This window comes from Nicotiana tomentosiformis, chromosome 3 (assembly GCF_000390325.3).
Source record: "Nicotiana tomentosiformis chromosome 3, ASM39032v3, whole genome shotgun sequence".
Taxonomy (NCBI): domain Eukaryota; kingdom Viridiplantae; phylum Streptophyta; class Magnoliopsida; order Solanales; family Solanaceae; genus Nicotiana; species Nicotiana tomentosiformis.
This window is the reverse complement of record NC_090814.1, coordinates 53,401,605-53,413,441: the sequence shown is the minus strand read 5'-3', so window position 1 is coordinate 53,413,441 and position 11,837 is coordinate 53,401,605. Positions and strand designations below refer to the sequence as shown.

At 36.7% G+C, this 11,837-nt stretch overlaps 1 long non-coding RNA gene across 1 annotated transcript; it reads left to right on the top strand.

Moving 5' to 3' along the window:
• The first annotated feature begins 9,536 nt into the window (after nt 1–9,536).
• On the top strand, nt 9,537–11,387 carry LOC104105471 (uncharacterized). Its single transcript, XR_688387.2, has 2 exons — nt 9,537–10,030; nt 11,150–11,387. It is a non-coding gene; the product is annotated as an uncharacterized lncRNA (long non-coding RNA).
• Nucleotides 11,388–11,837: the final 450 nt, after the last annotated feature.

The window sequence follows — 11,837 nt, the reverse complement described above, 5'->3', positions numbered from 1 at the left end:
TTTTTGAAGAGTATTAGAGGGTAATGTTGACAAATTATCTTGGTACAGTTAGTAGGAAGTTAAGTCTTAAGTGCTATGTTTGAAGACTACATTTGCAATATATGGGCATAATGAGAAGGATCAATTGACCACATACAGAATAGTGGTCATGGTGAGGTTACTATGAGACATAGGGTGAGGTCAAGGACATGTAATGTTATCTCATGTGACGAGGTTGGAAGTTGTACGATTTGTTATGAAGAGTTTCCTCATATTCAAGTAGAATAGATGTATTGCAGCAAGGAAGTTTTAAGGCCCCGTAAAAATTTCGTAAAGGAATTTAAGGTTTTATGGTGCCGAGGTAGGCTTACGTATTTGAGGTACGGACTTTTTGGGTTGAAGAATGCACTGAGGAGTTGATGGAAATTTTTGGAAAGAGAAGATGATTATGCGGTCAAGTTTGCAACCGCAGAACAGGTTTGTGGGCCGCATATCCATCGCATAGTTGAGCCGAAAGATTGTTGAATTTGAAGTTCATTTATGCGATTCATTATACGGTCGCATATTCACTTCGCGAACCGCATTTCAGTCGCATACTTGGCATGAGAAAATCTGGAAGATAATTCTGCGGTCCAGTCTACGATCACAGAACAGGTATGCGGACCACAGAACTATCGCATACTGGTTCAGACAAGTCCAGTTTTGGGGCATAATTTTTGCGGCCCATTTTACGGGCCGCATATCGATTATGCGATATGGTCTGCGACCGCAGACCCGGTTTCGGAAAGTTTATGTTTTGGAAGTTTTACCCGATCCCACTTTTATAAAAAAGGCTTTGGGGGTCATTTTTAAGAGTTGCATCTGATATTTTTAGAGAGAGGTGAGAGTATATTAGAGAGAGAAAGAGAAGGGCTAGCCATTTTGTTCATCAATTCTTGCTCAAGACTTGAAGATTTTACAATGACAACTCACAAGGTCTTCATCTAAGAGGTAAGGTTCTATACCCTAGTTTTTACTTTTAAATTTGGGGTGGAAGATGGTTAATAGAGAGTATGAATCTTGGGTATGGGAGTGTTATGTATGTATGCATGTACTATCAAGGGTTATAGAAAGATCATTGAACTAGTATGGGTGAACTCTTAGTGTTGAGTTGGTCGTGGGGTGAAGGAAATCTTGTAGAAGGACCTTGTAAATAATTTGCACACATAGTGTTTGATAAAATGATCAAATTAGCTGGACCATGAACTTCTTCCTAATTATGGTTCAATTTTGTTATGTTTCTAAATAGATTGAAGTTGCTGAGATTTCTGGAATATTATAGTAATTTAATAAAGCTCAAAGCGAGGTATGTCGGCTAAACTTCTCTCTTAATATTGAATTCCCACGATGTTCTTGTAAGTGCCGCGATACTTATTATAAATTGAATTATTCCGAATAAGCCTTGTGTCCAAAAGATATATACTTAATATGTATTCCAAATGTTCCTATTATGTTATGTGCTATTTGTAGATGTGCTCGAAGCATGGGTTGCGTATCTAATTGTTATAACTTCAAGTCATAGCCCAAATGAATGCTATTATGCCAAATTTTGTAAGAAATCTCAATGTGCTTAACATTCGTATTTGCTCACATGTGGACTTAAAGTCTTGAATAGAAATGCTTCGTTGTTGATGATCCATGATGATGTTTGAAAGTGAAAGAAGCGAGTGTGAGATGTAGAAAGGTGGCCATCATGCCAAGAATGAGAATTATATTTGTGGCCAATAGTGCCAATGAAATGAAAGAATGTTTGAACATTATGAGATGAGTTTTAACTCCTTTATATAATAATGTCATTGATGTCCTATGATCACCCGTGGCTAGTATAAGTAAGTGATAGTATGAACATGAATTGTGGTCGTTTGCCAAAATGAGAATCATGAGGCATTGTATGTTCCAACGGTTTCAACTATAGTTGTATGCTTCAAAAATAATGAATGTAAATGACTTCAATATTAAGTCACCTAGAATCATGAACTTAGCTAGTGACCTTAAGATGACAAAGAGGTATATAATGAGTTGGAAAAGAGACGTTCTATGATAAATGATGATGAAACTTAAGAAAAGAAATTGGGTCTATATACCATTGAAAACTACTTAGTGATTTGCCATGCATGTGTTAATGTAATGAGCTGTGTTTCTCCATGATGAGCATGAACATGAAGTGTTCCAATGATCCGGGAATTTACGACCTTAAAAGTAGCATTAGTTATTTCGCTTGAGTTTATATATGGTTATGTGCATAAAGATGTGTTATGAACCATATGGACGATGTATGAAATGAAAAGGTGTATTGTATATGTAATCATATGGACGGTCAATGAAATGCGTAGGTGTATTATGTATGGAATCCTATGAACGGTCTATGAAACGCATAGGTGTATAATATGAATGAATCTCTATGAACGGTCTATAAATGCATAGGTGTATAATATGAATGAATCCATATGGACGGTCTATGAAACGCATCAGTATGTAATATGAATGAAACCCTATGGACGGTCTATGAAACGCATAGGTGCCTAATATAATATGTGAACCCTATGGACGGTCTATGAAATGCATAGGTGTATAATATCATATGTGAACCCTATGGACGGTCTGGTGAGATGCATAGGTAACACGAACAATAGGTGCCACTTCAATTGCCCTTGTTTGTACATGTTATTTCAATTACATTATATTATGTATTCCACGTATAGCTCATATGGCTCAGTTAATCCTAAAAGAAGTTTAGAATGATACAAGTATAATAAGACTTGACATGTGATGCTATGGGTCACTTCGTAGTTTCTTGACAAAATTTATTTTTCCTTTTATTTGAGTTACCGTATTTCCATATGTTGTTCTGTCTGCCTTACATACAAGAACTATTCCACATGTACTCACGTCCCTTTTGCCGGGGGAGCTGTATCTTTTAATGGATGCAGGTGGTTCCATAACAGGCAACATCGATCAGTGATAGTAGTACATCCTCCTCTCAGCTACTTGGTGAGCCTCACTTCATATCGGGTTCATGTATCTTTTGTTTCTCATGTATTGTATTTGAGGTATATCCAGGGCCTTGTTGCCGGCACTATCCTAGTACTCTTTTGTACCCGTTAAAGGCTCCGTAGACATGGTGTGGGTTGTACGTTGGTATTGGGAAGGTCAAACTAATGATGTTGTAATTGTATCACATGTTCCACTTCTAAACGATGGATGTGTAATGTAACACTTTGGGGTCTTATAAATGAAGTAGCTAATAGTAATGGATTGGTGTTGTATATATGATCTCCGTATTGTCTAATTAATGAAAATATATCTTTTCGTTATTCATGGGTGAGTTTGGGTAGAAAGAAATTTAGCAAGCTTGCTCGGCCGGGTTATTCCGATCGCGCTTCTCGAGTTCGGGGCATGACAGAAGTAGAATAGTTCGACCAAGTTGACACAATTATCACACGATAAGTGTTCATTTGACGAGTACCATGAGATATGTTATGTATAGTATAACATGAGCTTCCGAGAGGTACAAGTTGTATACCCGTGTGCAGACATGGTAGTTGAGCAAGATCAACAGAGATAAGGTTTCAATCAGTGGCATGGCTTTAAGATAAGAGGTAGATTCTATCATTGAAAATTAGTCCTTACGAACATGTGTTATTATAGTCCAAAGACTAAGGGACACTTAAAATTAGCTATAGCTTAAGAAGGGTGACATTAAGGTCATTTCGGGTTTGGATTTTCCGAATACATGATGTGCTATGCTTAAGTGATATGCCAAGGTTGATGCATGACTCGAAATTGTTATTCTAAGTTGTCACGATCCAAAATCCACTAGTCGTGATGGTACCTAACCCAACCCATTGGGTTAGCCAATTAACAGTTAATATAAATCTAATAAAATAAAGGTGATCAAAAAATAATATATCTGGATTCCATACAATATCCCAAGTACTGGTAGTACAAGTCATGAGCTACTAAGAATGATTATTGCAAAAACTGATATGCAATAAGTACAACTTCTGTTTCAAATGTACATAAATAGAACTCAACTTTAAAACTACCCAGGGACAAGTGGTAGCCACACCCGGAAGGCACGAACATCTTCAGAATCAACTCCCGTCTTCTACCGCAGCTCCGCTTCAAGATTTACACGCAAGGTGTAGAAGTGTAGTATGAGTACAACCGACCCCATGTACTCAATAAGTATCTTGACTAACCTCAGTAAAGTAGTGACAAGGCTTTTTAGTTAAAAGATACTCACTGATATTACATGTGCAGTAGACTAGCAATAGAACAATACTAGAACATAATAGAAAAGAGTACAAGAAACAAATATGCGAATCAGTAAGTGATTACTAGAAGAAATCACGATTAATATTCCTCAATATCACGACTAATCCTTTCCTTAGAGCGATAATCAACAAACCACGGTAGTAAATCCATAATCGTAGTTGAGAAATTTACTCAAGATATCAAATCAAATGGCACGGCAACACCCTTCGTGCATATATCTCACCCTCACCAAATATACGTATAACAATACCAACCAGGTGAAAGAAATGCCAATAATAGTAATGACAAAGTGAGAAATACACAGGTAAAAATAACGAACAAGGTAGTACATATGGACAATGGTAACACACTAAGTAAAAGGCTTAGAAGTAATGAAAGCACTTAGGAAAGAAAAACATAAATTTCACTAACTAACATGGTAGAAGGCCTAGACGTAGATATAACAAATAAGAGGGAAAGCATGATCTTTATGAGCTAACAAATATAAGGCATGAATAACTAATATGGTAGAAGGCTTATACGAAAGTGCCACAAATGAGAAACGCTATGGATGTAGATATGACAACAAGAGGGAAAATATGATATTTGCAAGTTAAACAGATAGAAGGCGTGGACAACACAGCAACAATTGTGATAGAGGACAAAGCCGGAACAACAACGACAAGTCACATAGAAAAAACATAAGTGCAACAGTAACAACCCAAGGTAAAAGCATAAATGTATACATAAAGAAAAGACATCACCACATAATGCATATCCCTTATCCTCGCCTGCACGGAAACACCCTTCATGCCATGAACACATGATAGTGTAAATAACAACTCGAGGTAAAGGCATGAATGTATACATAAGGAAAAGATATCACCACATAGTGTATATACCTCATCCTCGCCTGTACGGAAACACCCTTCGTGCCATGAACACATGATAATATAAAAACATGATAATGTAAATTAAAATGGCACGACATCACCCTTCGTGCTTTTACTCTCATCCTCACATGATAATGTAAATGAAAATATGATAATATAAATGAAATGGCACGACATCACCCTTCGTGCTTTTACTCTCATCCTCACATGATAATGTAAATAAAATGGTACGGCATCACCCTACGTGATTTATACTCTTTCTCACATGATAATGTATATGCAATGGCACGATATCACCCTTCGTGATTTACACTATTCCTCACATGATAATGTATATGCAATGGCACGGCATCACTCTTTGTGTTTTACACTCTTCCTCACCAAGCACATATATATATCAATAACAAGCAAGGTAGGAAGTACGAATAACATCAAGGAGAGTGTTTAAGCGAATACTCTAAATAAAGATCAATCAATGCTTTCAAGCCAATAACAATTAAATAAGCCTCAAGAACCTTATTGTTCAAGTATTTCAACAAGTCTCAAAAATGATCTTCAACTCAAGTATAGAATCCAATATCTTAAGAATAACGGTCGTAGCGATGTATTAGTGCTTAAGCATAATGATGACCGAATTTAACACATCAATAGTTTCACAAAAATCTGTAAAATTTTAATCAAGTTATAATAAGCTAAATCTTGATTTCTAGCATTTAAGTTTATATTATTAGTAATCTAGAATTCAAGTAAGACATAAAACAAGAAGGTCACGTAATTCTACATGGCACAATTAATCGTATAATTTACCCCCCGGGCATGATTAACTCTGACACATACATATACGCTCGTCACCTCATATATGCATCATCCCCACATGTAGCAAACAATGGCAAGTAGAAGAAAATATTTTGCCAACAAAGTTAGGCAATACACTTACCTAACACAAGCGATATCGATAAATAGAAGTGCCATCCTGCTAAAATCATCTTCTGATCGACTCGAAACTAGTCAAAAGCAACTCAAAATTATCAAATAATGCCATAGGAAGTAAACCCAATCGATAAAGGTCAAATCTTTAGTCAAATACTCAAAGTCAACTAAAATGTCAAACCTAGGCCCGCACCTCAAAACCCGACAAAACTCACAATATCTAACAACTCATTCAATTACGAGTCTAACCATATAAATTTCACTCAAATCCGACTCCGAATCGATGTTCAAATCCCAAGAATTCACTTTAGGAAGTTTAGACAAAACCTCCCAATTTCTCTTTAAAAATTATAATCCAAATGCCAAAACTGAAGATAGATTCATGAAATATAATCAAAACCAAGTGGAGAATAGTTACCCCAATCCTTGTGGTGAAAATCTCCTAAATCCGAGCTCCCGAACTCAAAATGTGATAAAATTACTCAAAGATCTGAAATAGAGTACTTATGTACTCTGTCCAGTGGTACTCTACGCGATCGCGGTTGCACCCACATGATCGCGATGCACAGAAATGAACTCAGCCAAAAATACACTTCGCGTTCGCGGCACTACCCTCGCGAACGCGAAGAAGGAAGTCCCCAGCTCCCAGCTGCTCCGTGATCACGAACCTTTACTTGCGAACGTGATGTACCAATCTTTCAACCTTCCGCGAACGCGCTGCACCTCTCACGAACATGATGAAGAAACAACCAGAAGATCCCCAATACTCTATGCGATCACGTCTTTTCCTTCAAGATCGCAAAGAAAGCTTGAAACACCAGAACCAACAGAGAATTAGCTATGCCAAACATGAGCAAAAGGGTCCGAAATCAATCCGAAACTCACCCCGAGCCCTTCTGGACCCCGTTCAAATGTAACAACATGTCCCATAACATAACAAAAACTTACTTAAGGACTCAAATCACGCATAAAAACCTCAAAATCACAAATCGCACCTCAAATCGAACTTAATAAACTTTTAAACTTTCAACTTCCAAATCTCGTGCCGAACCATATCAAATCAACTTGGAATAACATCAAATTTTGCACACAAAGTCCAAATGACATAACGAAGCTATTCCAACTCCTGAAGCCAAAATTCAAACCAAATATCATCAAAGTCAACTTCCGGTCAAATTTATGAACATTCCAAAACTCTAAATTGCCAACTTTTGCCAATTAACGCCAAAACCTTCAAGAAACATCCAAATGCAAATCTGGGCATACGACTAAGTCCAAAATCACCATATGGACCTAACAAAACTATCAAAACTCCAATCCGGTGTCAAATACACAAAAGTCAAACTTAGTCAACTCTTCCAACTTAAAGCTTCCTAGTTGAGAATCATTCTTCCAAATCAACTCCGGATCACTTGAAAACCAAAACCGACGATTTACACAAGTCATAATACATCATATTAAGCTACTCAAGACTTCAAAAAATTGAACGGAATGCAAATGCTCAAAACGACTCATCCTCAAACGTGCCAAGAGTCGCTCCAAAGCCATCAAATCACTATGTAAACTTACCATGGACAAACCCGGGGGTGATCTCACATCACCCAAATCCATATAAGCATTTCAACACAACATAACTGAAGATCCTTATTTCAACCTTAGTCCATAAACCTTAGAACCCAATTTCCAACATCCGGGATGCCGAGCAAGACCTGAATCTCGCATTTACACATTGTATAAGTCTGAACAAGTTGTATCAAGCCATGAACATAACCCAAGATGTAATCACATGATGTACCACATAACTCAGGTACTCGCAACAATAAGTGCTGACCATCATAACTGCCCAAAAGCAAATCCAGTACTGGTAGTAAACCTCATATTAAATAAAACATCGTTAGAAACCTTCGTACACTGCTGATGATAAAAGAAACACGCAGAAACTTATAACCACCCTTCAGATCAACTAGTCAAGAAGCTCGCTCGTTTGACAAGATCCATTTCCCAACTTTCCGAAGGGAAAAATGGTATCTTTCTCCCTAACATTCCTCATCCCGAAACGGTAGTGCAAATATCAGGTCTAGGAACCTCATCTCTACCAATACAAGAAGCACAACCGACAAGTCACACCAAAGGTCATATGAAGCCCCACACAACACGGTTTCGTACACCAAACAAGTAAAAATTCAGACATGACAAATAATAGTAAGAAAGTTAAAAAAGAAGGCTATCGAGCATGTTAAACAGGTGAGGTAATATTAACATATTCCTATGAACTATTTTCCACAAAGTAGAGCAAAACACATAAAATAAGCATAAGTAATTACATCTCATCACTGTACAGTTACGGCGCGCAACCCGATCCAATCATATCAATGCACATAGGGGTACACATCGAGCCAAAATGCCCGGGCTCGCTAATCACATGCTCATCAACATCAAGCACAATATAGTGCACAAATATAACTGTGGGAAGGTGATTAGGCATATACAATATAGAGAAAGACAAGCACAACTATGGTGCAATAATCAACATCACGAGGGCCATCTCGCCCATAACGACATAAGGCCTAGACGACATTACAATATGCATGCGAATAATCATGTAACCTTCACCACTAGTCATAGAATAAGAGAGAAACACACAACATAGACCAAGGTGCAAATAACATTAATTCCGCCTGATGATATACATGTGGTAACAGCTGCGCAAGAGCAAGAAAATCTGATCTGATACAAAATACATATTATCATTAGGCTCACAAGTAATCCCCAAACCAAATTTCGATCATCCCCAAATTTTTGCCCTACCCATAGTTTACTCCTAAAAATTCACAAAAGTAGTTTTCTAATTGTCTTTGATTTTTATAGAATTTATCTTTATTTGTTTGGTTGTATTTATTTGCATTTGTGAATATTTAGGAATATCGTAAATCATGAAAGTCATCAAAAAATATTTAATCTTTATTTCATAGCATTTTAGGTTTTTAATTGCATTGCATCACTAAAAACAAAATCACAAAAAATGGATTTAGTTACTTTGCATTTTAGGTACAGTTAATTAATCTCTTTTATTTTAATTTGTAAAAGTAATTGATTAGTTTTAGTTGTTAAAATAGTTAAATGGGTCAATTTTGCAAATTAGTTTTAAAATTCGCTTTGTAAGGATAAATGGCTAATGTTGAAAATCAAAACAAAGAGGGAAAGGGGAGTTGATGGGTTAAAAACCGGAATGGGCCATTGTTTCAGGCCCAAACCTTCGCCCAAATCACTCCAAACTCGGTCCACTTCACCGGGACTCCGAGAGGTTACCAAACGGCGTCATTTTTTGCGTGCGTAATCTCGACCATTCATTCTTCTTGATCGAACGGCTGAAGACTAACCTTTCTTTCCTGTATAAGTGTCTGAACCAACCCTCACCCCCCAAAAAGCCTTTTAGAACACCCTTTTCTCTCACCACTATTTCTCTATCCAACACCGCCGCCGGAAATCGTCCACGGCGGCGGCCGACTTCCAAACATCCCAAAATTTTCACCACGTGATCTCCATCTCTCCCTCTCTCTTAATCTACCATCCGATTTTTCTTAAGGCCCTCACAGTTTTACGATTTTTAGATCTAAGAACCAAACCAAAAACCTAATTCACCCCCTTCTTGTTTTCTCCTAAATCTCAGCCTGCTCGAGGTCGAAACCTGCACCAATTAACCCTCCTCGCTATGTATTCCAATTTGGTGTTAGTATTCGATCCATTTCTAGGCCGCCAGAATCTTTCGTATCTGTCAAATGCCGTTGAACCTCAACGGGTTTTGTCCAATGAAATACTTATCAGACATCAAGGGTCCAGATAAGTGTTCATTGGACAAAGATCGTTACTGTTCAACATTGAAATGCCGATGTTTCGAATCATGTCCTCTGCTTTTGGGTCTTATCGGCCCTGTAAGTTTCTTTTCCTTAATTTCTTTTCTTCATTATTGTTATTCACATATGTTTATATGTCGTGGTTTTAGGTGTTAATGTGTTAGTTTAATTATTAGTTGGCATAGTTTGAAAAGTAAAGAGGAACTGTTTGATTACATTGATCATTAGCCAAATTACGTAATTGCATATTCCAATTTGTTTTAATCGTTGTAATAATTGTTGTTTAATTGGAGTTTGAAATTGATTGATAATGTTTTATTGATTATAGGGTATTATGAAATTTGGGCTTGCCTTGTTGATAGGTAGGCTCGTTGGATTTGATTTTAGGAACAAAGGGGCAGAAGGGTCGGCGGAAAAGGAATAATTAAAAAAGGACATGTTTTAGCAAATAAAAGAGTGAAGAGGACAGGGGTAAGCGGGAAAATAACAAAAGATGAGGGATGTAAGAGAAAGAAAAATAACTCAAAAGATTCTCTGCATTTTCTATATAAGAGAATACACATTGAGAGACTGCTCTTTCGTTCTTACTCACACATTCACTCTAATCTCACTCACACAAAAATTCTCACTCCTCTCATTCACTCACACACTTTACAGACTTGAAAGCTCTTCATATTCAAAGCTGTGAGTAAAAGCTTTAAAAATTCAAAAGAATCTTAACTGAGATATGAGATTTAGGATAACAAAAATATAAAAAAGGGGGAAAGTGTAGAAAAGGGAATTTCAAAGGATGGACTGATTTCTGCTGCTTTGTTTCAACAATTTCTGGCTGCTTTGAGTCGATTTTGGACCTAAATTGAAGTTGTGATGCTTATTATGCATTGTTGAACTCTTCTCGTCTTCACTCTGCCTTAATTTGGCATTTCAGTGTCTGTTATTTGCTGAATTATGTGAGTCTCAAAATGCCTCTGTACTTATCATTTCTTTGAAGTGACAGAATTGTTAGTATTCATGCTTAGCTACCAGATCTGGGATACTCTACCTAGTATGCAGAGTTAATATGAATCTGAATATTGGTTGTTTATGTTGTGTTGATCATGATTAAGTTGCTAGTACCATATAATGAATTCATATGAAAATCTGTTAAGATATTATTATTTGTCCAGCTCAAGTAAAGTTCGCAATTGAGATTTTCAGGTTAAAAATGAAGTTGAAATAGTATCCATCTCCAGTCTCCATGTTCTGTTTAGCCCTTCATTAGATTTGGAAGTTCGAAGACGTAATATGAAAATATTCATGTGTATGTTGATTCAGTTAGATTAGCTTTTTGATTAGAATTTGAAGACTACTTTCCTGCAAAACTGATGGTTCTTGTATAAGAAAACAGACTTATATTAATTTCGCTCATCAATTCATTTTCTCGAATTGGTTGAAATTGTGTAATTGAGTTGTTCTCGTTTATGATCATGTAAGTGATGTGAGCTTATGTTCTTTTAGATAATAGCATGGGCACACCAGTTTTTGGACCTGTAATTCAAAAATAGTCGGCGTTTGCAAAGTTATTGAAAAATAGTCATTATTTTGCTGAAAAACGGATCGGTCCAGCACAATATCCTGGAGATTGGAGCACTTGTGTATGAACTTCCAGCATATTATGGTGGACCAGTATATTATACTGGAACTCCAATATATTATGCTGAAATATTTTCCGTATTTTGAATAGTGTTCTCGTTCAAATTTATCTTTACATGAAAATTGGCTAAATTTTAATCACTTTTGAAATTATGACTATTTTTCAATTACCGCTCGTGAATCTGGCTATTGTTGAATTTCTCCCGATTTTGGGACTTGATAGTTGATGAGGTAAACCTGTTTGATGGGCCTC